Consider the following 27,575-nt stretch of genomic DNA (forward strand, 5'->3'; position numbering starts at 1 on the left):
CCCATCAGTCTGTACCGAGATGACATACTCTTCTGAGTTAAACAGCACCTGGTTGTAAAGATGAGGGGAAGGAAAGACGGTGGGAGCAGTGCAGCTTCCTCCAGGTTTTATCAAAGGCTCTATTTCCGTCAGTCACCAGAGAATTGGAATCCATCCCAGTCCTGCAAGAATGCTTTTAGTGAGTTGTGAGGTCTGTTCATTAAAAGAAATGAATGAACCAAATAGTCACGATTATTGATCATTTCTGTCCTTATGGCTGTAAACCAGAAGTGGTTTTCAAGGGTCCCACAAAGCTATCTTCAATTTTTTTCTTTCTTAATTTGATCTGCAGCGTTGTGGACACAACTCATTCCAGCTACATCTGATCTGTTCCATCAGGCCCTTTGGAATGATTGTTAATGAATAAAGGAACATATTTGAAAGTCTTTTTAATCCCTCTATATACTATAAAATTTATATCTAACTAAATAAAAGACAAGACACCTAGACTGTTAGAAAACTAAATTTTAGTCCCATTCCTGACTTTGGCTTAAAGCATGGATCTAAAAAATCTAAAACATCCAAGAAATCTAAAAATGTGGCTGAGAAGTGAAATCTCTCAGACATTCTCCTTCTACCTTATTCACATAATATTCACCACTTGGAATTTTTTAAAGTAATATTAATTACAATCACTTGCTTTTCGGTATTTTATAAAACTGTTGAAGTGATGTAAATGAGTTTTCTCTTCGGTAACTTCTTTTCGGAAGGATAAGATATTTAAACATAATCAGTGATCAAATCGGCAATTTTAAATACTTGATTAATATAAAAATATCTCAATCTATACAGTAATATATACCCTTTTCGTAAAGAATTGCCCATATGCTCTGGTTTTCTCCCCCCTCATTTTCTCACGTTCGGCAAGCATTTGTTGATCCATCTTATGTGTTAAGTGCAGTACCAGGGACTGAGCACGTGGGGGTGTATAGGACAGCCCCCCATTCTCCAGGAGTTGACAGTCTAGTAGAGGAGATAATCATAAACTGGGACACGCAGAAAATGTAAAAAGTACGACCACCGAGATGAGCACTTAGGAGAATATATAAGTCAGGGTAAGGGTTTGTATTGTAATGTTTATTCTTTTTCCAGCATATTTAAAATCCTGACAAAAATCTCAGAACTTTCCTATGAAAAACGTCAACGTGAACCTGTGACTTATAAACTCGTCAGTGTCTTCACAGTCTCTAAAAGGCTTGAAAGGATCTACTAGTTTCCTTTATGTAAATTCAAATATTTTCCACATTTTGACATTCCTATGAAATCTTTTAAAGCCCACCACATTTTATTTTGGGAGTATCATTCTGAGTCAAAATTACTGTATTTACCCCCCACCCCCACCCCCCGTTTCTCTCCCAATTTTTCCCTAAATAAGTCTAGATGCATTTCTTTTCTTTGGCTTGTTAATATGATTTATCTGCTCTTGGAAGAAAAACAAGGGAAACACTGAAAAACCTGCAGTGCATTTTCTGCTTCAATAAATGGGTCACACTTTGTGAATATATTTGTGAATATACTGAATATATCAAGCTTTTGTGAAGTTCTGTTTTTATCAAATACTGGGTTGCCGCATTGGATATCAAAGGGTAATTTATTTTGTTCTAAGTAAGCTTTTACTCAGTCCTTTTTTTTATGTTACATCATGAATACTTCAAAAAAGATAATTCAGATAAATTAGAATGTTTAAAGAAAAAGAATATTGTTTTTGACTTACATTTGGGCAACTGCATACTGCCCGTCATATTTGGAGAAGATTACTGCAAACTGAGATCCGAAAAATATCTGATTTATTAATTTTCTTGCTGCAGTGATGAATTTGAGGTGATCAATCCCTGAGAAAAATGGCCCTGTCAAAAAGTAGCTTCTACCAACAGGAAGATCAAAAGTTGCCATCCTCATGGGGACTGAACCTAGAGCACACGCACCAATGACTGTAACTACATACAAACAAAGGTAAAAATTACGTATAATCAAGAATATTCCATTCACAATGTTTTTAACTGTTTTTAAATTGATCTGAACATTTACTTTTTGACTCTAAATTATTTTTCAGAATTGTTTATGCTATAACCTTATTTGTTAGGATGAACTCATGTCATTCCATTAAACTTCTCAAGTGAAACAGTAAAATAGGACATGTACACATTCAAATTCAAGAAGTTTTATTTTTCTAATAAAGCACCTAGCACAATGTCTGGAATAGTGTAAGTGCTCATTAAATATTTTCTTTCTCCTTTTCTCCATTCAATTTATCATGATAAATTATTTTAAGTGGGGCTTAATTCTCATGCTAAGACTAACAAAATGCCACATAACACAATCTTTTCCAAAAATCATTTGGTATTAAAATAATATTTATCCACTGCTAGGTATAGTAAAATTTATTTTAATTCACAAATTTCTATTGGCCATACTCACATTACTTGGCCAATCTTTTCACAAACATAGGCATTCCTGTTTTCTTTTAGAACGTTTCATAATGCTAAAAAACCACCACAGCACTGTTAAAGGAATAAATGGGCACGCAAATGGACACTAATACCTTCATCTTGGAACCAACTTTTACCTTCTTCTCTGTTTACATCTGTTTTCATTTCTCTTTCAAATCCTGTGTTTACATCTCATAAGAGTTTCATAGTCTTTGAACCAGTAATCAGTTGAGTGCCCTCATGCCCTGGTTGATTGATTTATGGCTTTCTTCTCTCCTCTGTTTTCAATCAAATGACTACTCCTGACAGGAAAAAAAGAAAAGAAAGGGAGGGAGGGAGGGAGGGCGGGAGGGAGGGAGGGAGGGAGGGAGGGAAGGAAGGAAGGAAAGAAGGAAAGAAGGAAAGAAGGAAAGAAGGGAGAGAAAGAAAAAGAAAAAAAAAAAAACATTTGAGACAAACTCAGATCCTGACTCACATTCTTACAATTTGTGTTTTCCGTATAACCACCATCCTAGATTCAGGTCTCCATGACCTCACACTTAAGTTGTTGACAACACATATTATTAGCTTACCTCCCTGCCTCCAATCTCTTTTCACCTGATTGCCCTACTGACAGAAAGCCTTAGAAGCATTTCTGCCGTATTGTTGCTTCCAGCTTAAAATCTTAGAAGATCTTTCATTTCTATCAAATCAAAATTCCCCAGTTTGACAGTCAAGGCCCAAAACTAACTCATCTTTGATAGCACTGATATATTACTTGTCACAACTCAACAGACAGCCCTGTACACAGTCACAAGCACATGTATTTGATATTTAAACTTGTCTCAGCCACTACTTTTCTGAAAATATTTTCTGACCCTTCCCCCTTGTCCCTGATGTCAGTTAGGTATCCCTCCCTTCCCAGAGTACCTCCAGCAAATAAGATTTCCGTCAGAGTGGGACATACTGTTTTGCCATTTTTTGCTTATTTGTCTGTATTCCTCCATTAGGATGTAAGTTTCTTGTGGGCAGAAACATGTCCTACTCATCTTCATAGCTCTACGTAATACCTACCAAAGTATTGGCATGTAGGACATGCTCAAAAATGATTGTTGAATAAACAACATTTCCTGAATTAGGTATTGTGTTTCTGATGCCAAAAAAACTTACTGATGTGTCTCTTCTCAGTAAAATGCTGCCTTTCTCTTGCTTTATCTTTTTTCTACCTCCTAAACTTGGGTCAAATTTAACTTCTTTGGAAATAGTCAGATAGTCATCAAAGAAAGGGAGAAATGTGACTTGGGGCTTCCAACATGAAACTTAAAATAATTTGTTTCTAGCAAATACTGCTTCTCACTAAGGAGCTTAAAAGGCCACAGAATAGAGAGACAAATAGGCAGTGTATGCAGAATCTTGAAATTCTGACATACAGCTTTGGCACTCAGCTCGGCCCCTGGAAACATTCACCAAACTCCAAGATATTATTTGGGGTAGTTTATGTCTGCCGTGAATAGAGCCCCAGCTCTTAGTGATATGATCAGATCTATTCCTTGTTCACCTCTCTTGCCACTGTCTCCTGGCCACTTACTTCTCTAGCCCAATGTCTGAGGGCTCCTAAGGCAGGAAACACAGTACATTGGTACCTATTCTAATGTTTCCTCATTTCAAGCACAATTTCAGAATTTTACTCTGCTCTGTAACCATATACCACACTGTTGCCATAACACAACCTTTTATTGCATGTGAGAAATTTCCCAAGAAGCCTCTCTCAACCCTGTACCACTGGTTTGGTTTCAGGTAGTCTCCTCCAAAGATAATCCTGTTCACCATGGAAGACATCGGGACTTCCAGTACTTGGCACTGGGGTCCTTCACCAGAAAGCAGTCATCCATCTGTGTTTTTGCTCTTTCGTTCCTGAAATCAATTCAGGTCCAAGTATGAGCTTCAGTAACCAGACCTTGTCATACATCTGTAAAATTGGGAAATAAAGAAGTGTTTAAAATATGTATATGTTCACATTTCTTTCTATGAGTCTGATTTCTTGCGGCTCAATATCATGCTTAACAAGTAACTGAAGAAGCAGAAATAAGACAGTAAAAATAACAGAAATTCTCAGTCACCATCTCATTTTATAGAGCATTATATCAATACATAGTTTTGCTATCACTTTGAGTTGATGGGAGCTAGTTTTAAAATTCCTTACTGAGTGTTTTTAAATGTGGATTGACCCACAAACCTGTAAATGGTTGCAAGTACTATTGGAGAGAAACCATTAACTCAGGTGTAGGGATATGGAACCACTACAAGATTAGTTTTGACAAAGCAAGATCTGTAAAAATGTATTTCCGTTGACAGTAAGTAAAAATAATGTGGACACTTACAAGGAAATTTGAAATTTATTAGATAAGACTTACCAGAGAAGTAAGTTTTCGCTATTCCCTTTATCTTTATTTTCAAACACATTCATCTTTAGTCACAGATTAGATGTGCTGGACTTTAAAATTCAGCTATTTAGCATCCTAGTATTATTATTGACCAGACAGTTTGAGAACATACACAACCTCTTTAAAACAAATGTAGACCTAACACCCCAGAACCCATTTGCCCAAAAGGCTTAGTAAACTCCCAGAAGTCACATTCAGGATTTGACTTTTTTTTTCAAGGTTGTGTTTTCTCACAGAAAGGCCATTTCTCCCTAAGGCATATCTCTATTAAATGAAATCTGAATCGTGTAGCCTTCTTGATTAGTGAGACTGGATTCTTGTTTTTCTTCTCTTTGCCACAAAATAAGAAACGTAAAGAATGCCAATATTTAGCCTTCGATTATATGAGGGCATGCAGGTAGTGGGAGAACATAGGCCAACCTGAGGACTGCAAAGCTGACGATGAATGCTGGGCTGCTTAAATAGTGTTTGGGGCATGGTGTCCTCCGTGTTTGGAAAACAGTGAGGGCTCCTGTGTTATGCGTATAAGTGCAAGCAGGCTAGTAAGGACAATATCACCTCTAAGATTTCAATGACATTAAATTATTGGGTTGATTAGAACAGCTTCAGAATTACTTTCCCCATCTCCACTATTTTTACAGATCAGACTTGACTGCTTGTGCTGATTAGATAGAATAAAAGAAAATCTATATAAAAATTGAAAAGTTTATGCACTTTTTACATGTTAGTCCTTGAGCTCACACACAAAAAAAATTATATTGCATTTGCCTCTTTTCAAATCACCATGGCAGTTTTCAAAAGAACCTGAAAAAATATATATAATAAGTACAATTTTCAGGTGGTCTACTAGACTAAGATCCAAATGAGAACTGCACACAATACATAAAACACGCAGACATTATGTGCTAGGAGAATTCAGAAGAGAAATCCCTGAGGAATGGAGGAGTCCAAGAAGGCGGACGGAGGTGGAGCTTAGACAAGCAGAGAGGGAAACGGAGCATTTCAGGCATGCAGTTTGTTCAATGGAACATTGTTTGGGAGCAAAGTAATAAGTAGTTAGATTGCAACAAAGGATTCATTTATGGAAGTAAGAGAAGACAGAGTTGAAGAGCTGTGTAGGGACCAACTTGTGGGATCCTAAGGAGTTTGGACAGCAGAAAGATATTTCCTCAAATAAATGAGTGCCTGCTATTTGAGAAGTATTGCAGTGGACGCTAAACAGACATCTCTGAAAAAGGAGTTTGAGCTTGAGGGGAGGGTAGAAGAGAGAAATTTGAACAATACGGACTAGATTACAATAAGGATAGACCAGTTTAACTTGTATTGAACTGAAGGAGATGCGTGTGAGAACTATTATGGAGGAAAAATAAATTGGATTGAATGGCTGGTAATGTGGGAAGAGAAATAGAAAGTTCAGCAAATAAGTTGGTTGGCTATTAGAGAGGATTATGCTTTGCTTTAGGGTTTAAAGAATGGGCAATGCAGTTCTGATGCTAACAACCAAAGTTAGGTCAAGTGTGACCTAAGTTAGGTGAAAGTTAGGTTAAGTGTCAAGACTCCCTCAACACTGCCCTCACTTCAGACTCCAGCCACAATCTCTAGGGTTCCCAGACCACCCACACTTAGAACCAACTGGCTACAAATTGGGGGTTCCCTCAGATCTTATAATTCACCATAATGACTCACAGAATTCAGGAAAGTTCTAAAGTTTTATTATAAAGGATAAAAATCAGAACCAGCCAAATGAAGAGACATATAAGGGAGGATCTGGAAGCTTCCCAAACTCAAAGCTACTGTGTCCTCAGGGTGAATCATCCTCTCAGCATATCAGTGTATATCAGCAGGCAGAAAGCTGAACTAAGGATCATTGTACAAAATTTTTATTGGAGTTTCATTATAGAGTCATGATTGATTCAATTATTGGCTGTGAAACTCAACTCAATCGCCAGCATCCTCTGCCTCCCCGCCAAAGGTCACACTGATATCACAAAACTCAAAGCCCCAAACCTCTAATCACATGATTGGTCTCTCTGGCACGGCCAGTCCCCATCTTGACTCCTCCTGTTAGTAAAAACTAGAGGCACTCCATGAGTCATCTCATTAGTATGAATTTAAGTGCTGCCCAAGAAGCCCACCATAAATTACAAAGACACTCCTATCACTTGGGAAATCCAAGGATTTAGAGCAGGGATGTCCAAACTGCGGCCCACGGGCCAACTGCGGCCCACAATCCATTTTTTCTTGGCCCGCAGCAAATTCCAAAAATATATTTAGTTTACTTAAATAAACCGGGTGAGGCAATACGTACTTCACTTCAAGTGAGTGGCCCGGCTGCTTGTGTATTTCACTGCATATGGCCCTTGGTGAAAACCGTTGAAAAAAGTTTGGACACCTCTGATTTAGAGCATCCCTCCCAAAGCAGAGACAAAGGCCATCCAAATTCTTTGTTATACAACAGAATGAATTTGAAGTAACTCTAGGCTCTCTCAGGTGGAATCTCCAGCAGACAATTGAAATTCCAAAACAAGCTAGAGAGAGAGAGAAAAGAGGACTAGAGATATGACTTTGGTCAGAAAGTGAAAGGTCACACAGTATAAATCAGTGTTCATAGCTGCTCTGCAAGAGCTACACCTGGGGGCCAACTCCTTGACAGGAGGATACACATGGGAAAGCAACCCAAAAGCATACAGCGTATTTTTCTAAAGAAATCAATGCTTAGCCTCATATTAACATTAGCTTGAATAGAAACAATTTTTTTTTCATTTTTCTTGATCAGATGTTTAAAATGTAGCTTTTATAAGCATATTGGGGGGAAAAATCCCTAAAGAAAATATGATTAAAAAAATGTAAATCCAAAATTGACAGCAGGGATATAAATATTTTATTCTTGTTAGACAAATGCAAAAGTGATGAGGTCAGCATTATTAATGCTCTCTTTATTTGGAAAGTCCTACAGCAGGTTATTAGTAGTAATGGCAGATGGTAAGTGGCACCACTCTTTTTCTACCTCCTGGTTCTTGGGCCCACACAGTCTTCCTATTCAGACCTATGACTTGGTGTGTGTAGTATGTCCTGAAGTATGGTAACCCATCTTTGCACAGTATTGCCGTCAAGCTAGCACTCCGTTAGAAGGTTATTCCAGCGTTCTGCGACACCAGCTGCCTCTGCATGGTGTAGTATGTGATTCACTCAATGCATCCTGTGGTCATCGGTCCGTTCCTGTAGTGAATTTGTTGTGAAGTGGATTCCCTGTTGGATGACGTTATGAGGGATTCAATGTCTATGATAGAGCTTTCAGTAAGCCTCCACATAGTGTTGCTGACTAAAGCTCGTGGGAAGGAAAGTCAGAACAATGAGTGTACCCATACTCACGACAGGTGTCTAGCCCTGTGAGGATGAACTCCTTGCCCTTTTAATGGAGCAACCCCAGTGTAATGGAATTGTTAACAAGTATTCACTTGGTATTTGTTGCTGGAAGGTTGAACCTTCATAGTAGCTGGATCAGCTTTGGTAAGTGGGGATCCATGCTGTAGGGCCAATGTGTAGCCTCTACGCTACTATCACTACTGGGTTCATATGCCCATTTTGCCAGTTCTGACAAAGGCTGACTAAAATCACTAGCCAAATATTTTGTCTACTTAGTTATTCAGTACCTCTGCAGTAGTAGATGATTTCTCATTGACATTGACTTATAATACAAAACTCTTCAAATTCTGTGTCCTCTCCTATGTGCTTTTCCACATACCTCCACTCCAGAACACCTTGTCCTCCCTACTCTAATCCTTTCTTTTCCAGTCCTAAGCCATTGGCCTCTGCCCAAGAATTTGCATGCATTTTCACCTCAGGCCACTCTTCTTTCCCCACAAAGTAGATAACCATGTGCATTGCTTGCAGCTTTAACCATTAGGAAGGATTTCTCTCTCTACTGAATTTCGAAGCCATTTCTGAATGTTACAATAATGCAGCCAATATCCATTTCCAGCTTACATCCATGTATCAAACTGACCTACCCATAATCCAAACTGAGGCTTTTTTCTTCCTTCAGCTGGTCATGTCAAATCCCTCCTCCATCAGACCATATGTGCAAACTGAGGGAGGGCCACTGGTGCGACTGTGGTGGGTGACAAGGTGGTTTGGGCTATCTGTTTATGTGTCATGCTCATTCTCTCTGGTCCTGCTCAGGCTCATCCAGGATGCACTATTTCCATCTTTTGATGAAAAGCTGATGAGCCTGTTCAACTTTGAGTTGGCAGGTCCAATAGAGCTCAATTTATAATAGATAGCTTTGAATGCATGGTCATTTGTTACCCCACGGACAGGGGTTCTGCTCTGTCTGTACCAGAGCTCAGTAATACAGCAGGAGTGGTTTCTCAGAACGCATATACTCCTCTGCTGCAGATGGTGAATTGCCTTGCTCCAGAACCCCAGGGACCTATGTTGTAATTTTCCCCACTAGGTCTTATAAACTCCGCACTGCATCATTACCCGCCACTGACATCTCCTACACCATAAAATCTGCCACAAAGACTGAGGAGTCTTTACAGTCTGTACTTGTGGTATTGTTGCAGTACCATTACTGTTAGAACTCCCATCTTTTTAAGCAATGGATTTTGTATTAGAAAATTTGTTCAGGTACAGGAACTGAGCAAGGGATCATGCCTTTTATAGAAGTGACTTTCTTCAGACTCATGATTTCTCATTTTTACCTTCTTCTGTGTGTACATGTTAAGCAGCTCCCTTGTTGACCACATATCAGTTTTGACCTTAAAGATGCCACTAAACACCCTCACAACTCCCTGCAAGTCCCTATGGCTGCCCGCCGTCATTACCCTTGCTACAGTGTTAAATCCTATGTTCCTAGAAAACACACAATATAATGAATTCTTGCATATTCTGACTTATATTCTGGCCTGCTTGACTAAGCAACCCCAAAATCCAATCTTAAGGGCATTCCTTTGGATCCAGGTGGCATGTGCTAAGTAATCTTTGCAATCTTTTTGGATGTATTCTCTTTCCTCCATTATCAGGCTCAGCTTGTCTCCAGTCAGGTTATACTGAGCTTTAAGCCTGGTTATTAGCCTGGCAGCCAGGAGAGGAGGTAGAGCAACTCCTGAATGGGCATCTGTCGCCTTGCAGGAGGCCTTTACAGTGTCTTTACTGCTGAGGAACATGCTATCCCTTAAACAGAAAGGGGCAGTTTCTCTTGAAGGGAGATCTAAGCATCACGACTCCAAAACTATCACATTTAATTTAATCTTTAAGAGGTAAGTGCTATTGTTTCCACTTTGCAATGGTGAAGTTTAGCTCAGAGACACTGACGAACTTCACAGAACCACGTATCATGTAAATAGCAGATCTGGAATGTTAATTCAAGTCAGTCTGGCTCCAGAGACCATGTTGCCTCTTCAATAACAAACTATAATTACTAACTATGTGCCTTCTAGTTCAGCACAGGAACTTTGTTAAGAATAAATACTGCCTTAGGTGTATAAGACATAAATATGAAAAAAATCTCAATTAAAAGTCATTAAATATTACTAATGAAATAGGCCCTTTGAGTCTATTTGTATAGTCACTAGTAGAATAAATGAAAAAAAATTTTAAATTACCAAAGTAAGTGAGAAAGAATGAGTGAAAGAGATGAGAGTAGAAGCAAACTTCTCAAGGTATAAATTTGCATACATTTTTGTCTTTTAAATCATATTGTGTATTTTTTAAATATGTTTCTAAATTTGAAAATAAATCAGGTAAATAAAAAAACTACACATGATGTTTGGGGGACAAATACCTAACAACAATAGAATAATTGTGGCAAGCATTTTTCTAAGTGACTCATAATTATTTGTTTTGATCCTTAAAACAAACCTTACAAAAGTAATCTTATATTACAGAGACTTGAGGTTTTAATGATTTAAAGAGACAGAGTGATCTTAAGAAACAGACATGGGAAGGATGTTGGAATTATCACACCAGAAATGTAAACAACTATGTTCAATATGCTAAGGGCTCTAATCAATAAAGTAGGTGGCATGCAAGAACAGAAGTAGTCAATATAAGCAATGAGATGGCAATACCAAGAAAAAAACTAAAAATAATAATAAGAATAAAATTCTGGAGATCAGAATCACTGCCACAGACGTGAGAATGCCTCTGATGTGTTTAAGAGTGACTGAGCACAGCTCAGGTAAGAATCTCTGAGCTTATGAATATATCACAATAGAAACCTCCAAAACTGAAACTCAAAGAGAACAAAGACTGAAAAAAAGAAGAAAACAGACTTAAGTTTTTCAAAGCACTGTTAGGTTCACATCAACGTTGAGGGGAAGGTACAGAGATGTCCCATGCACTGCTTGCCCCCACACATGCATAAACTATGTCCTCGTTGTCACTATTCTATTGACAGTGGTGCATTGTTGTAGGGTGTGAACCTACATCGTCAGCATAATCACTCAGAGAACATAGTTTACATAAGGGTTCACTCTTGGAGCTGTACATTCGATTCATTGGGAAAAATGTCTAATGACATGAATCCACCATTATAATATCATACAGAATATTTTCATTGCCTTACAATCATTTGTGCTTAAATTTTAAAAAAAGCCTAATAACTGTTCTAACCACTTCTAGATAGGGTATAGAGTTTTCTATTTATTGACAATTAGCTAGCTATCTTGATGAGAGAGAAGGTGAATATATTGCCAAAGAAAAATAAATGTGGGCTGAGATAAGTGGAGACTTTATTTTAAAAGAGTATTACAATACAATACAGAGGAGGCTCTGAGCTGAGTAATTTGCAAATATCTCAAAATCAAACAAACAAACAAACAAAAACAGCCAGAAGGGACTTTGCGAGACAAGAGAGCAAGCGGTGTGAGTGTGCTGGTGGCAATCAGGATGCATCAAGAAACGTTTGTCTGTGTGGTGGGCTGATTCTCAAAAAGAGCTACTGAGGAGGGAGAATATGCACCTAGGGCTTTAGTGCTGGCTCAGATTTAGAGGCAAGACAACGTTTAGAGAGGCCTGTGGAGAGGAGAGAAGCTGGATTGACACTCAGTGGGTAAGTTTAGGGCAGTGTGAGCAATCAGTCAGCAGGTGATAGAGAAAGGTGATACATATTTGTATTCAGAGATAATATGTGCTCAGTTTGAGATACTTCATTTTTTTTTCAACTACAGTTGATATTCACAACATAGTGGTTAGACATTTATATAATTTACGAACTAATTCCCCAATTAGTTTAGCACCCACCAGGCACTATACATAGTTATTACAATATTATTAACTATATTCTCTATGCTGTACTTACATCCCCTTGACTATTTTGTAACTACCAATATGTACTTTTTAATCCCTTCAACTTTTTCATCCATCCCCTCAATCCCCTCCCATCAGGGAACTATCAATTTGTTCTCTGTATCTATGAATCTGTTTCAGTTTTGTTCGTTCATTTATTTTGTTCTTTAGATTCCACATATGAGATTATATGATATTTGTCTTTCTCTCTCTGACTTACTTCACTTAGCATAGTACCTCCCACGTCCATCCATGTTGTTGCAAATGGTAAGATTTCATTCTGTTTTATGGACAAGTAGTATTCCGTTGTATATATGTACCACATCTTCTTTATCCAATCGACTATTGATGGGCACTTAGGTTGCTTCTGTATCTTGACTATTGTAATAGCACTGCAGTTGGACATAGGAGTGCATATATTATTGTTTTGGATTTCTTCAGATAAACACCCAAAAGTGGAATTGCCGGGGCATAAGGTCATTCCATTTTAGTGTTTTGGGGGAACTTCCAAACTCTTTTCCATAGTAGCTACACGAATTTGCAATCCCACCAAGAATACAGGAGGGTTCCCTTTTCACCAAAACCTCACCAACAGGTGTTTGTTGATTTATGGATGATGGCCATTCTAACAGTGTGAGGTGATATCTCATTGTGGTTTTAATTAGCATTTTTCTGATGATTAGGAATGTTGAGCATCTTTTCATATGTCTATTGGTCATCTGTATGTCCTCTTTGAAGAAATGTCTATTTAGGTCCTCTGCCCATTTTTTAATTGCATTGTTTGTTTGTTTGTTTGTTGGCTGGTGTTGAGTTGTATGAGCTCTTTATAAATTTTGGATATTAATCCCTTATTGGATGTATCATTGGCAAGTATCTTCTGCATTCAGTAGGTTGTCTTTTCATTATATTTGTTATGGTTTTCTTAGCTGTGCAAAAATTTTTAGATTGATATAGGCCTATTTGTTTATTTCTTTTCTTTTGTTTCCCTTGCTCTAGGAGGTATACCAGAAAGAAAAAAAACACACAGAATATTATTAAGATCAATGTCAGAGAGTTTACTATCTACATTCTCTTTTAGGAGTTTTATGGTTTCGGGTTTTACATTTAAGTCTTTAATCCACTTTGTGTTTATTCTTTTATATAGTGTAAGAAGGTGGTCCAGTTTTCATCTTTTTTCACATATCTGTCTGTCCATTTTTCCTAATACCATGTATTGACTAGACTGTCTTTACCCCATTGTATATTTTTGCCTCCTTTGTCATAGATTAATTGACCACATAATCATGATTTATTTCTGGGCTCTCTATTCTGTTCCTTTCATCTATGTGTGTGTTTTTATGCCAGTAACATGCTGTTTTGATCCCTATGGCCTTTTAGTATAGTTTAATATCAGGTATTGTGATACCTTTAACTTTGTTGTTTCTCAAGATTGCTGTGGCTATTCAGGGTCTTTTGTGGCTCCATATAAATTTTAGGATTATTTGTTCTAGTTCTGTGAAAGATGCCATTGGTATTTTGATAGGGATTGCATTGAATTTATAGATCGCTTTGGGAAGTATGGACCTTTTAACAATGTCACTTCTTATCCATGAGCACATTCTATGCTTCCATTTATTTGTATATTCTTCAATTTCTTTCATCAATTTGTTATAATTTTCTGAGTACAGGTCTTTTACCTCCATGGTTAAATTTATTCCTAGGTATTTTATTTTATGCAATTGTAAATGGGATCATTTTCTTAATTTCTCTGTCTGATAATTTGTTATTCATGTATAAAAATGCAACCGATTTCTGAACATTAATTTTATATCCTGCTACTTTACTGAATTAAATTATCAGTTCTGATAGTTTTTTGGTGGGTTTTTTCAGGTTCTTTACAGTTAGAGATCTTCAATATGGAATAAATTAATAAGGTCCTTGAAATGAGGGACTCAAAAGCTTTCGTTTCCTAATACAAGTTTCTGGAATATAAGATTCCTATTTATAAAACTTTTGACAGTATCTGCTTACATATTTTATTTACTCGCTTACTATTTGATTCTTTAGGTTTCAGTTATACTGATTTGATCTGAGAAAGTTTCATGGATACAGAGATCTTTTAGCCAAAACTTAAATAATATAATTATAATAAGAGATACTACAGAGACACATACATATATATTTATAGTATATATTATATATTGGTAGAGTTGAGATAGAGATTAGTTCAAGGAAATGCAAAGTATGACATTTCTATAGACCTTAGAAACAACATGATTTATAAACATAAAGAGATCATCCCTCACTTTTTCAAGAATCATTTTACAAATAGCTTTTGATTTTTCAGTTAAAGTGTGTTATGTGAAACTTTGCATTAAATGTTTCCACAAAAACATGAATCACACGCATTCTCTATGGTACTAGGATCTAGCTTTGATAGTTATTTAAACTCACTTTCAATGGAGATGTTCATATCTCTCTGTGGATATAGATACAAGTATTTCAGCTTTTCAAATTGTGAAAATGTGACACCAAAAACATTATAGTGTACACACTGAACTAATATGCAGTATACTACTACACTGGTATCTGCACTTCAAATTTCCTTCTCTGTTAATCCCCTTCAACTTCATTAATATTCAAAATGTAGTGAAGATGCATGTTATCTTGTAATAACCTTCAATTCAGTCAAAACAATTCAAACTGGAACCTCAGTGTTTGTCCTATGAATGTGCACTGACCTTATCTCTGTGTTAATGTGCTGTTTTAATATCATCAATGTCCTGTAATGCACAATTTGTGATTTACACATCTGTGAGAGCTGCACACAGTCATATATTTAGTTGATCCAAGAAATCTCAGTTCATATGAATACAGACAGTTAAACAAGGTAAAGAAATAAGCAATAAAGGGTCAAATTTTCTCAAATAAAAGAATCAAAGATGATCTAACTGGCAGAAAGAAAATGGTCGTGTTTATTTCAAGAGAAATTATCATTCTAATGGGAATACCTTATCTAAAATGTGTGGAATAGAATTTGGCAGAGTGTCATTTTTACTTATGGCTTAATGAAAAGGAATTACAATGTACAATTCTAAATTAATAAACCTTCTGAAACGAGAGACATGGTTAGGTTGCAATAGAAAGAGTATTTCAGTTAGAGTAAACCAACATCTAAGAAGAAATCCAAGTAATATAATACAAGAACATTCTAGACACTCTTTTTAAATTTGGGCTTTTGATATAAGTTGTAAAACAAGGAGAATTTGGAAAGGGGCTATATTGTGAAATGCCATGATCATTTTATTCTCAACTGCAGGTATTAGTGTTTCTGTTGGGGGGTGGGTAGATACTTACTATTTCTTTTTAATAGGACACGTATGTAAGTGGAGTTAAAATTTTGTGATGATTCATCAAATCAAAAGGTATAGGTGTGGTTATACAGGCCTGAAGATCAGTCTAGACACATAGTAAAGAACTGACCTGGGCAAAATTTATTTCACATGTAAATGAGGGAATCATAGAGTGACAGAGTAGAGAAAAATACAAACAGATAGGAAAGAGGGTGATATTTATTGAGCAGCTATTATATGCTTATTGTTTTGTTATACCTGATCGTATCTAATTTTTATAATGATTCATCTTGGAAGGTATTATTATGTCCATTTGAAAGATTAGGAAGTTGATGTCCATAGAGATTAAATAGTTAGCTAGAAAGTGCTAACACAGACATTCACAGCTGGGTCTGGTTCCTAAGTTCAGATACTTTCTACTTCCTCAAATGGTGTAATTACAGGATGAAGGTAAATAAGGCTTTTCCAATCATCAAGACTAAGATTCTAGAAGTGGTGCATTTTCAAATAAATAGAGGGTTAAGAATAGCTATTTATTTACTTAATTGGCAATTTGAATATAAATGTATAGTAGTTTCACAATAGTTAACCTGTACCCCTGGAGGAACCAACTTTAGCAACTAGAATACAGCGCTTACATGCAGATTTCTCACTGTTGAACCATGAATTTACAGATAAGTAATCAGGGAGTCTGCAAAAATCCATTCGGATTATAGAATAGAGTTGGAGATAGTATGAACTCATGTTTATCTTAATATAGGTACAGTAGTTACATATATTTTTCTAGATATATTTATATACACAGGTTAGTATACACACATGTATTTCTTCTCCTGTTTAGCTGAGGGCTTACAAGAAATAGCACCCTAATACCAAGAGCACAACTGGTGCCCAGATCCTGGTTTCTAACACCATTTTTCCATAAAAGGACCAGTGATCCTTATAGAAATGCTGATTCTAGAACAGGGGCAGGGAACATACACGATGAGCCTGGAGCATGTTGTATTGACAGGAAATAAGAAAGTGCTCAAGAAAACGAAAGCCCATATTGAGGGGAGTATGTTAAAGGGACATGGGAGCCAATTCAAAGAGCTCCCAGTGGCCAAAGCTGGACCAATTTGAGCAACAAAATAAATAACTTAGTATTGGATTATATCAAGTGTAATAAGCAACCATGAATCCATACTAATATAAATTAATGATTGAAAAAACTACATAAATGGAGGAAAGAAACAAATCTTCCTTATAGAAGAATTCCAGGTAAATTATATTGATACAATGCCCTCAGTGAGGTGAAGCATAAAACCCTACTCCCTAAGTGTGGAGTTTGTGCAGAGTGACATCCTTCCATAGAGTAAAGCATAAAAATGGGGACGGGGGGGAGGAAATAGTAACTTACAATAGAAAACCTCGAAGAACATTACCCTAGTCAGGTGATCAAGGTCAATATCAACACTGATAAACAATGTTAATAGTATGTGCCACGTATGCTATAATAAGAATACCCCCTTACCTATGTGTCTTCCTCCCAGAAATCACAACCACAGACTGAACATGAGAAAACATCAGACAAATTCCAACAGAGGTAAGTTATACTTTTAAATGCTAATATTTTAGAAAAAATAATGATCTCAAATCAATAACCTAACCTGGTACCTTAAGACACTGGAAAATAAACTGGACCTCAAGGAAGCAAAAAGAAGATAATAATAAAGATCAGAGCAAATATTAATGAAATACAAAATAGAAAACCATAGAGAGAATGAGTGAAATCAAAGGTTTGTTCTTTGAAAATATTAGCATAATTAACACACATTTAGCAAGATTGACCATGAAAAAGAGGATACACAGAATTACTAGAATCATGAAAAAAAGAAGGGATACTACTACTTACCTAATAGAAAGAAAAATAATTATTTAAAAATCATTTTGAGGCCAGTATCACCCTAATACTCAACCATAAAAAGACATCACAAGAAAGCACAGACTAACATTTCTTATTCATGTGGATACAAATATTCTCAAAAGATACTAGCAAACCAAATCAAGCAAAATATAAAATGAATTATACACCAAATGGAATTTATCTCAGTAATTAAAGGTTGTAATTTATCCTGCTTCCAAAATGTAATATATTAATGTAATTAATGTATTACATTAATTTATAAATCAATTAACATAACACATCATAATAAAATTTTTAAAAATCATATGATCATCTCCATAATCACAAAGGGAAAAAATTACAAAATCCAAATCCTTTCACACAAAAAAATACTCAACAAACTAGTAATAGAAGGGAAATTCCTCAAGTTGATAAATGACATCTAGGAAAACCCACAGCTAACATCAAATTAATGGTGAAAGACTGGATGGTTTCCTCCTAAGGTCAGAAATAAGGAGTATATCAGCTCTTTCATCAAATGTCATAATTTACTCCACAGAGACCTTACTCACTTTTCCCTTCCACAAGATATCACATCGGTCCATTACACTGAGGACATTACGCTGACTGGACCCAGTGACTGAGAAGTCACCACCAGTCTAGACTTATTGGTAATACATTTGCATGTTAGAGGTTGAGAAATAAATCTGACGAAAATTCTGGGCCTTATACCTCAGTGCAATTTCTAGGGCTCCAGTGGTGTGGAAATGTTGAGATATCCCTTCTGAAATGGAGGATAAACTGTTGCATCTGGCCTCTCCTACAACCCAAAAAGAGGCACAACACCCAGGGGCCTCTCTGAACTTTGGAGGCAATACATCCCTCTTTTTGGGGTGCTACTCTGGCCCATGGCTAAGTGCCTTAAAAAGCTGCTAAGTCTAAGTGGATCCAGGACAAGGAGCCATAACAGATCCAGGCGGCTCTGCAAGCTGCTCTTCTACTCAGTCCGCAGGATGCAGCAGATCCAGTGGCAGATGGCCTTCTAACATGCAGCTGCAGTCCCAGCTAGGTGGCAGGGTTCCCCAGAGGGCTAAGCATGCTTTGAATCAGTGTCCAATATACGGTGCCGTTTCTCCCATAGCCAGGATTTATGAGTCCAGGTTCAAGTGGTAGAAATGAGTGGGGCACCACCAACTATTACCCCCAGAGGTCCACTAACAAAGTATTTGCTTCCTGTCATTGTGATCTTATGCTTTGCTGGTCTGGAGATATTAGTTCCAAAGGGAAGACTGCTGCTACCAGGTGACACAATAATGCTTTGTTTGAACTGGCAGTTAAGATTGTCACCACACCCCTTTGGGCTCCTCATGCTCCTGCATGAACAGGCAGAAAAGGGAGTTACTGTACTGTTCAGGGTGATTGATTCCAAATACCAAGGGGAAACTGAACTACTACTAGATAATGGAAGTAAGGAAGAGTAGGTCTGGAACACAGGAGATCGCTCAGGGTGCTCTTAGTACTGCCGATGGAGAGTTACACCAACTCAATTCAGACAGAATTACTAATGGCTCAGACACTTCAGGAGTGAAGGTGTGGGTCTCCCCACCAGGTAAAGAGTCACAACTAGCTGAAGTGCTTGCTGAGAGAAAAGGGAATATAGAATGGGTAGTGGGAAAAGGTAGTCAGAAACCCTATCTATGACCACATGAGCAGTTGCATGAACGAGGACTACAAATATTATGAGTATTTCTCCTGTATTTTGTTATGATTGTTTGTGTGTGTATCTGATATACATTAGATTTGTTTCCTTTCCTCTTTTACCCTTTTATTACGTAACATATGATGTATTAATAATAGTAATATGTCAATTTTTAAATTTTTAATTTATTCTGTTTTTATATTAGTTTCAGGTGTACAAAACAACGTAATGATTAGACATTTATACCCCTCAAAGTGATAACCGCCCCTCCAAGTCTACTACCCCTCTGGCATCGTATATAGTTGTTAAAATTCCATGACGGGATGTGAAGTACAGCATAGGGAATATAGTCATTTATAGTTGACAGTCAACATTATTCTATTTCAGCTTCAGGTGTACAGCACAGTGGTCAGGCATCTATGCAATCTATGAAGTGAGCCCCCCCCCCCCAATAAGCTCCGTATTCACCTGGCACCCTACATAATTTGTAAAACATTATTGATTATATTCCCCATACTGTATTTCCATCCCCATGACTGTTTTGTGACTACCAATTTGTACTTTTGAATCCCTTCACCTTCTCCCTATACCACTAAGCCCCTCCCCATCTAGCAACCATCAGTTTCTTCTCTGCATCTTAGTGTCTATTTGTTTTGTTTGCTCATTTTTTTTTGTTCTTGAGATTCCACATGTAAGTGAGATCACATGGTGTTTATCTTTCTCAGTCTGATTTATTTCACTGAGAATAATATTTTCTAGGTCCATCAATGTTGTTGCAAATGGTAAGATTTCACTCTTTTTTGTGGCAGAGTAATACTCCATTGTGAAAATGTACCACAATTTGTTTATCCAATTGTCTATTGTAACATCTCAATGTTTAAGTTACAGAATATTGAGAAGAGGGAACATCACCCAAGGACTTTGTATTCTCTTCTGGGGAAATAAAGGGTTAATATATTTTGGGTTATATGCAGGGTAATTGCATCACGTTAGGTGGCTATATGGTTTTGCTATTGTCATTACTTGGAGATTAATCATGGTTTAAGGAGTTGTGCATGTCAAGTTGACAAGGAATGGAACATGGTAATTAATTTAATGTGCCAACTTGGCTAGGCCATAGGAACCAGTTATTTGATCAAACACTAATTTATGCTTTGCTGTGCAAATATTTGGTAGATGTGGTTAGTCCATAATCAGCAGACTTTCAGTACAGAGGTTTACGCTCTGCGATGTGCATGTACTTCATCCAATCAGTTGAAAGGGCTTAAGAGTAAAACTGGGGATTCCTCAAGAAAGAAGAAATTCTGCCTCAAGATGACATCAGCTCCTACTTGAGAGTTTCCAGTTTGCTGACCTGCCATACAGACTTCATACTTTCCAGCCTCCATAATCACATAAGCCAATTCCTTGAAATAATCTCTACATATACACACACACACACATTCTCTCTCTCTCTCTCTCTCTCTCTCTCACCCATAAATTTTGTTTTTCCACTGGTTCCATGTCTCTGGATAAACAGATAACCCTAACTAACTGATAGAGTTTCTAGCCAGGGCAATTAGGCAGGAAAAAGAAATAAAAGGCATCCACATTTGAAAAACAGATAAACCTGTATTTGCAGAAAACAGAATCCTATACATACATAGAAAATTCTAAGGAATTCACTTAAACACACACATATACACATTAGAATTAAGAAACAAATTCAGCAAGATTGGAGAAAATATTATCAATATGCAGAAGTCAATGGTATATTTATACACTTGGGATTACCCTTCCAAAAAGGAAATTAAGACAACATTTCTCCTTATAATAGCATCAAAAAGATTAAACTAGGGGCCGGCCCGGTGGCTCAGGTGGTTAGAGCTCCGTGCTCCTAACTCCGAAGGCTGCGGTTCGATTCCCACATGGGCCAGTGGGCTCCCAACCACAAGGTTGCCAGTTCAATTCCTCGACTCCCTCAAGGGATGCTGGGCAGCGCCCCCTGCAACTAAAATTGAACACGGCACCTTGAGCTGAGCTGCCGCTGAGCTCCCTGATGGCTCAGTTGGTTGGAGTATGTCCTCTCAACCACAAGGTTGCCGGTTCGACTCCCGCAAGGGATGGTGGGCTGTGCCCCTGCAACTAGCAACGGCAACTGGACCTGGAGCTGAGCTGCGCCCTCCACAACTAAGACTGAAAGAACAACAACTTGAAGCTGAACAGAACCCTCCACAACTAAGATTTAAAGGACAACAACTTGACTTGGAGAAAAGTCCTGAAAGTGCTCACTGTTCCCCCAATAAAGTCCTGTTCCCCTTCGCCAATAAAATCTTTAAAAAAAAAAAAAAAAAAAAAAAAAGATTAAACTACACAGGGATAAATGCAACAAAGGAAGTGCAAAACGTATTCAATGAGAAGAAATTATAAAGATTTTCAAAATAAACAGAACATTATTCTATATCATGGATTGGAAGACAGTATTGTTAAGAAAGCAATACTTCTAAATTAATCTACAGTTTTAACATAATCTTTAACAGAGTCTCAGCTGACTTCTTTGTCTCTGCACTATCATATCAAATTTTCTATATATCTAAATCTATTTTAAAAACAAAGTCTATTTTATTTTTAATGAGGCTAATAGAAATGAACATTACATATGTGGCTCACAGTGAATTTATATTGGACCCTACTGACCCAGAGAAGTATAGAGCAAGGTGGGAAAACTAAGCATTTGTGGACTTCAGCAAAGCATGTGAATTTGAGAGCCTTGTGGTTTCAGATCATTCCAGGGTATGAGTGATTGTCTATACTGAGAGTGACTGATTAACAAAAAAGAATCTGGGGTGGGCAGGGGAGGTTTATTCCTTCCATTCCCTAAGTCTCACAAAGGCAGAAACCAAACCAAATCAAACTAACCAAAACACCACACTGATTATAATGAATTCCAAAACATGCAAGGGTCCACAATTTGTGGACTTTACTTTAGGAAATTTCATCTGAATACTTCATAGAATAGTCTCTTCTTCAATAACAGGTTATAATATCTTGTACAATAATCAATTTTTCCCCAAATATTAGACATACTAGATGTTAGAATGCTATTTATTTTAAAACCCATTCTGGTTCCTTTCACAGAAAGGAAATCTGTTGAGGTCAGAAATATTGAGGATCATAATTTAGATATTTTTTTTCTGTCAGTAAATTATTAATCAGTCATGACTTGCTAACTGCAGGAATATGACAGATGTATTTTCTCTGTCATAGATTTTTGGTTTATCTTCTAAACTACTTTGAGTAATTTGTCATCTATAGTATCTCCCCTTTAAAGTATTTAATTTCCTTATATTTGTGGTCCAAGTGCTTTAGAGGCCAAAATAGTAATCATAATACTTTTATTATCTGTATATTTTATTCATCCATTACACAAATATTCAGTGAGTGAAAATTTATGGTGTTTGGTAAATGATTTATCTGGTTAATTTTGACAACAAATGACACTTGTTAATGCTGATTGTGTGGCCCTTGAGATCTGAAACACATTTCTTCTGATTACTAAAGAAGCTTGCTCCATCTCTCCTCTACGCTTACCATCTCCATCTCTACTTATTCTTTTTAAAAACATTTTTAATTGCCATCCATATTATTGAAAACTTCCCTTTGATGTATAGATATATTGACAAAGTATCAGATCTCTTGCCTCATTTTCTCAGCCTAGCTTCCTTAAATATTAAATTAAATTTCACTCTGAGGACATCGAAAAAACAATGAAGTTTACATAGTACAAATAATTTTCAACAATCGTTTGCTATTATCAGTATGTCTGACATGGGCCTAAGTTTCACACTTACATAACAATTATTCTCTCTACATGTCTACCTCAGGCACTTTGAATACTGCATGCACAGTTCAGCTAATTAGAAAATATGAATTTAAAAAAAAAAGGTCACCTTGTTCCACTTTCAGTGCTGCCTCATTAATAAATGCATCTAAGTAAGAAACTAGAGTAAGTCCTCACTTAATGTCATTTATAGGTTCTGCAATTTTAAGCAAAACAACATATAATGAAACCAACTTTATCACAAGCTAATTGATATAGACAAGAGTTAACTTCCTACAGCATCTCATTAACTTTACAATGAAATTAAATTGAACTGAAATGACGTTATTTGAGGAACTGCTGTATATAGTGTTTACTTTTATGATATATTTTTGAAAAGGTGGTGTATTATGAAAATGGAAGAGTTACATAAGACCAACAGGTCTTTTGGAGTAATGAAGAAATGTAGCACTGTGCTACATTTTCAACCATGTGTACTACCATTTATCCCCATTGGAAAGTTACATCATACTCTCACAATACTACAACAGCAATAATTATCAGAAGAGAGAAGCAGAAGACTTGCAATGTGTCATATACACTCACCAGATAGGTGAAGAGGGGTACCCGTAGTCTGAAAAACACAAAAACAAAAACAAAGCAAACAAAAACCACAGGTGTCATGCAGGGTCTCTGGTCCCTCTCCCTGCACCAGAACGCAGGATAGGGTGAGGCCAAAAAGGAGCACCAACGGCGCCATGGATGGGGGGTTCATACCACTATATTCTCACTGGCAGCTGGGTTGGAGACACAGGAAGCAGGAGCCACACGATGAGCAATCCGCCATCTGTTTCTCTGCCAACAAACCAACCCCTTGCGTAGCCACGGCAGTTATATCAGTGGCTAATGGCTACCTGGTAACAGCTGACGGCCAACTAGTCACAGCTGACGGCCATTTACTCTCCAAGCCAGCACCTTTCCACGTGCGGTCGAGAGCCTGGAAACTGCTCTCTGGGGCTCTGTCCCCACAGCAGGTTATTATGGGATGCGCCTAAATAGAAAGTGATTGTGTTGAGAATCACTTTTCAGGGTTGAGCACAAGAACTTTCATGCATGTATTTTGCCCAGGTGACTTAACGGATGTCTTTCCTGTGTGTCAGAACAAACGGATATTATGTCGGATGCTGCCTGGGAAGCAGTCCTGTGCTCTCCTCAGTGCAAAGCTGTACTTACGCAGCAAATATCTTTATAAGCTTAAAAAAGTACATAACAGGCAGAGACAACTAATAGACCAGGACACTTAGGTATCAGCTGTGAAGATCGGGGGACATTTTCAGTTACAATGAACATGCAAGTTTGCATTTATTTATCTTACATGCCTCCTCTCCTCCAGAGTTACCCTGGCACATCTCTCTTCCTCAAAATGCACTCTTTCGAAGTCTTTCTAGCCATCTGTGTATAGATAGAGTGTAAAAACCAGGGCAGCTAATATTTGCTGAGTGCTTATCATGCTCTGGGCACTGTGCTGCTGCTTATCTCACATACATCATCTTGGCATCTAGACCACATCTCACAGATGGAGAGAATACAGAATTTCATCATGAGATCACATGCCCTGAGTTTTGGTTTAGAAAACAATGCCAATGCATGGGTAAGACTTAGACTCGTAGAAATACAGGGTTTTAGAGTTGAAAGAGGCTATGTAAGTTTTTCAGTCTAGTTCACCCATATTATAGAAGACGTGAAGTCAGCCTTCTTAAAAAAATAATTTGGAGACCCGAGGAAAAATGGCGGCGTGAGGTGAGCCTCTGTAAAGCTCCCCTGGAATTTACAACGAATCGAACAACAAAAACTCCACAAAGGACTCCCTGCACAGCAGACAGGCAAGACAAAGAGGCCGACTACCGAAGTCACCTACAGGTGGGAGAATCCCGCGTGCTCCGAGCTCGCTGCTTCCCGGAACTACCGCAGCTGTGGGAGATCGGACTGCTAGGGCTCTGCTTATGGCCCACAGGGCTGAGGGGGCAGCATATAACACGGCTGAACCCAACGCTCATGGCAGAGACCTCGGAGAAAAGACTGAGGGAAGAAGGCTGAAAACGGTGGTTTAAGCCCTCGCTGCCGAGCAGAGAATGGAAGCCTTAGGCACTGAGAATAGCCGCCCCCTCCCTACCCTCCCAGAGCTTGCCCCGCCCCCACCTGCCCGTTGCTAGAAACGGAACAGTAGCAGTGTCAGATCAAAAGAACAGAATATTTGCTGTTCTGAGAACTGTGGACCGCAGACACAGATTTGCAGCCCAACTAGTTCCACCAAAGGGGAGGGAGCTGTGGAAGCAGGACCGGCTGTGGTGGTGGTCGCCGCCATTGCTCTGGGCCACCTCTCACAACTCACCCCGCCCCTGACCCCACCTATCTGGGTGGGTCCCTGCAGGAGTAAACAGAACTGCTGAAACATACGGGCTCTGAATCTGGAGCTGGAAGAGCTTTGGAACATCAAAAGCTCTCTGCATACCCACTGGGACACTGCGCCCTGTGACCTAGACAAACTATTAACAGAGGAGAACCCCGTCTCCCAGGGAATCTCCCCATTGTGTGAGAAGCTGGAATAGTGCAGAGAAAACATAGCACTACCGTGTGGGAGAAGAAAAATAAGCTGCAGTCGGAGAAAAAATAAAACATTCTACCAACAAGTACTGGAAAACAAAAGAAAGACAGCTTCCTATCAACCTGTTGCAGAAGCCACTCCTGTAGATGTCTAGGAAGAGAAATAGTAAACCAGTAATTGCTATGAATAACCAAGGCAACAAGATAGCTCAGAAAGAAAGTGAAAAATCTCCAGAAAAGGCACTTAAAGATACAGAAATATGTGACTTAAATGACAGAGAATTCAAGATTGCAGTTCTGAAAAAACTCAACGAGATGCAAGAAAACACAGATAGGCAGTTAAATGAACTCAGAAACACAATCAAAGAACAGCATGAGCATTTTACGAAAGAGATTGAAATTTTAAAAAAGAACCAAATAGAATTTCTGGAGATTAAGAACTCAATAGACGAAATTAAGAAATAACCAGCTTAGGTAGTAGAGTTGACCAGATGGAGGAAAGAATCAGTGACATCGAAGATAGAAACCTGGAAATTACACAGATGGAAGAAGAAAGAGACTTGAGACTTAAAAGAAATGAAAGAACTCTACAAGAACTTTCTGACTCCATCAGAAAGAGCAATATAAGAATAATGGGCATACCAGAAGGAGAAGAAAGAGAGAAGGGAACAGAGAATATATTCAAACAAATTGTCGATGAGAACTTCCCAAACTTGTGGACAGAACTGGACCCTCGAATCCAAGAAGCAAATAGAACACCTAATTACCTCAATCCCAACAGGCCTTCTCCAAGGCACATTGTATTGAAGCTGTCTAAAATCAATATTGGGACCATATCTCAACATAATAAAGGCCATATATGATAAACCCACAGCTAACAAAATACTCAATGGTTAAAACCTTTCCCGTTAAAATCAGGAACAAGGCAAGGTTGCCCACTTTCACCATTTTTATTCAACATAGTTCTGGAAGTTCTATCCACAGCAATCAGACAAGAAAAAAAAATAAAAGTCACCAAAATTAGAAAGGAGAAACTAAAACTGTCATATGAAGACGACATGATACAATATATTATAGAACCCTAAAGACTCTGCCAAAAAACTATTAGAACTGATAAATGAATTTAGTAAAGTGGCAGGATACAAAATTAATATTCAGAAATCAGTTGCATTTGTATACACGAATAATAAACTATCAGAAAGAGAAGTCAAGAAAACAATCCCATTTACAATTGCTTCAAAAACAATAAAATCCTTAAGAATAAATTTAACCAAAGAAGTAAAAGACCCAGACTCAGAAAATTATAAGATACTGAAGAGAGAAATCGAAGAAGATACTGATGAATGGAAACACATACCATACTCATGGATAGAAAGAAATAACATAGTTAAAATGTCCATACTACCTAAGGCAATATATAGATTCAACACAATTCCTATCAAACTATCAATGACGTTTTTCTCAGAAATAGAACATATAATCCTAAAATGTACATGGAACCATAAAAGATCCCGAATGGCCACAGCAATCTTGAAAAATAAGAACAAAGTGAAAGGTATCACGATACCTGACATCAAATCATACTACAAGGCAATAGTAATCAAAATACCATGGTACTGGTAAAAAACAAACACATAGATCAATGGAACAGAATAGAGAGCCTAGACATAAATCCATTCCTATATGGTCATTTAATCTATGACAATGGAAGCAAGAATTTACATTGGAATAAAGACAGTCTATTTAATAAATGGTGCTGGGAAAACTGGACTGACACATGCCAAAAAATGAAACTGGGCCACCTCCTTATGCCATATATACAAACAAATTCAAAATGGATTAAAGACTTGAAGGTAAGACCCAAAACCATAAAACTCCTAGGAGAAAGTATAGGGAGTAAATTTGCAGACATTACCCTGAGTAATATTTTTTACTGATCTATCCTCTGGGTAAAAAAAGTAAAAGAAGTAATAAACATTGCATCAAATTAAAAAACTTTTTTCACAGCAAAGGAAATCAACAATAAAACAAAAAGGGATCCTACTGAATGGGAGAAGATATTTGTCAATGAT

At 37.6% G+C, this 27,575-nt stretch overlaps 1 long non-coding RNA gene across 1 annotated transcript; it reads left to right on the plus strand.

Annotated features, from left to right (window-relative positions):
• The first annotated feature begins 1,792 nt into the window (after positions 1 to 1,792).
• LOC109439471 (uncharacterized) lies at positions 1,793 to 4,451 on the plus strand. The gene is made up of 2 exons (XR_012498304.1): positions 1,793 to 1,992; positions 4,245 to 4,451. It is a non-coding gene; the product is annotated as an uncharacterized LOC109439471 (long non-coding RNA).
• Positions 4,452 to 27,575: the final 23,124 nt, after the last annotated feature.

This window comes from Rhinolophus sinicus, linkage group LG07 (assembly GCF_036562045.2).
Source record: "Rhinolophus sinicus isolate RSC01 linkage group LG07, ASM3656204v1, whole genome shotgun sequence".
Classification (NCBI taxonomy): Eukaryota; Metazoa; Chordata; class Mammalia; order Chiroptera; family Rhinolophidae; genus Rhinolophus; species Rhinolophus sinicus.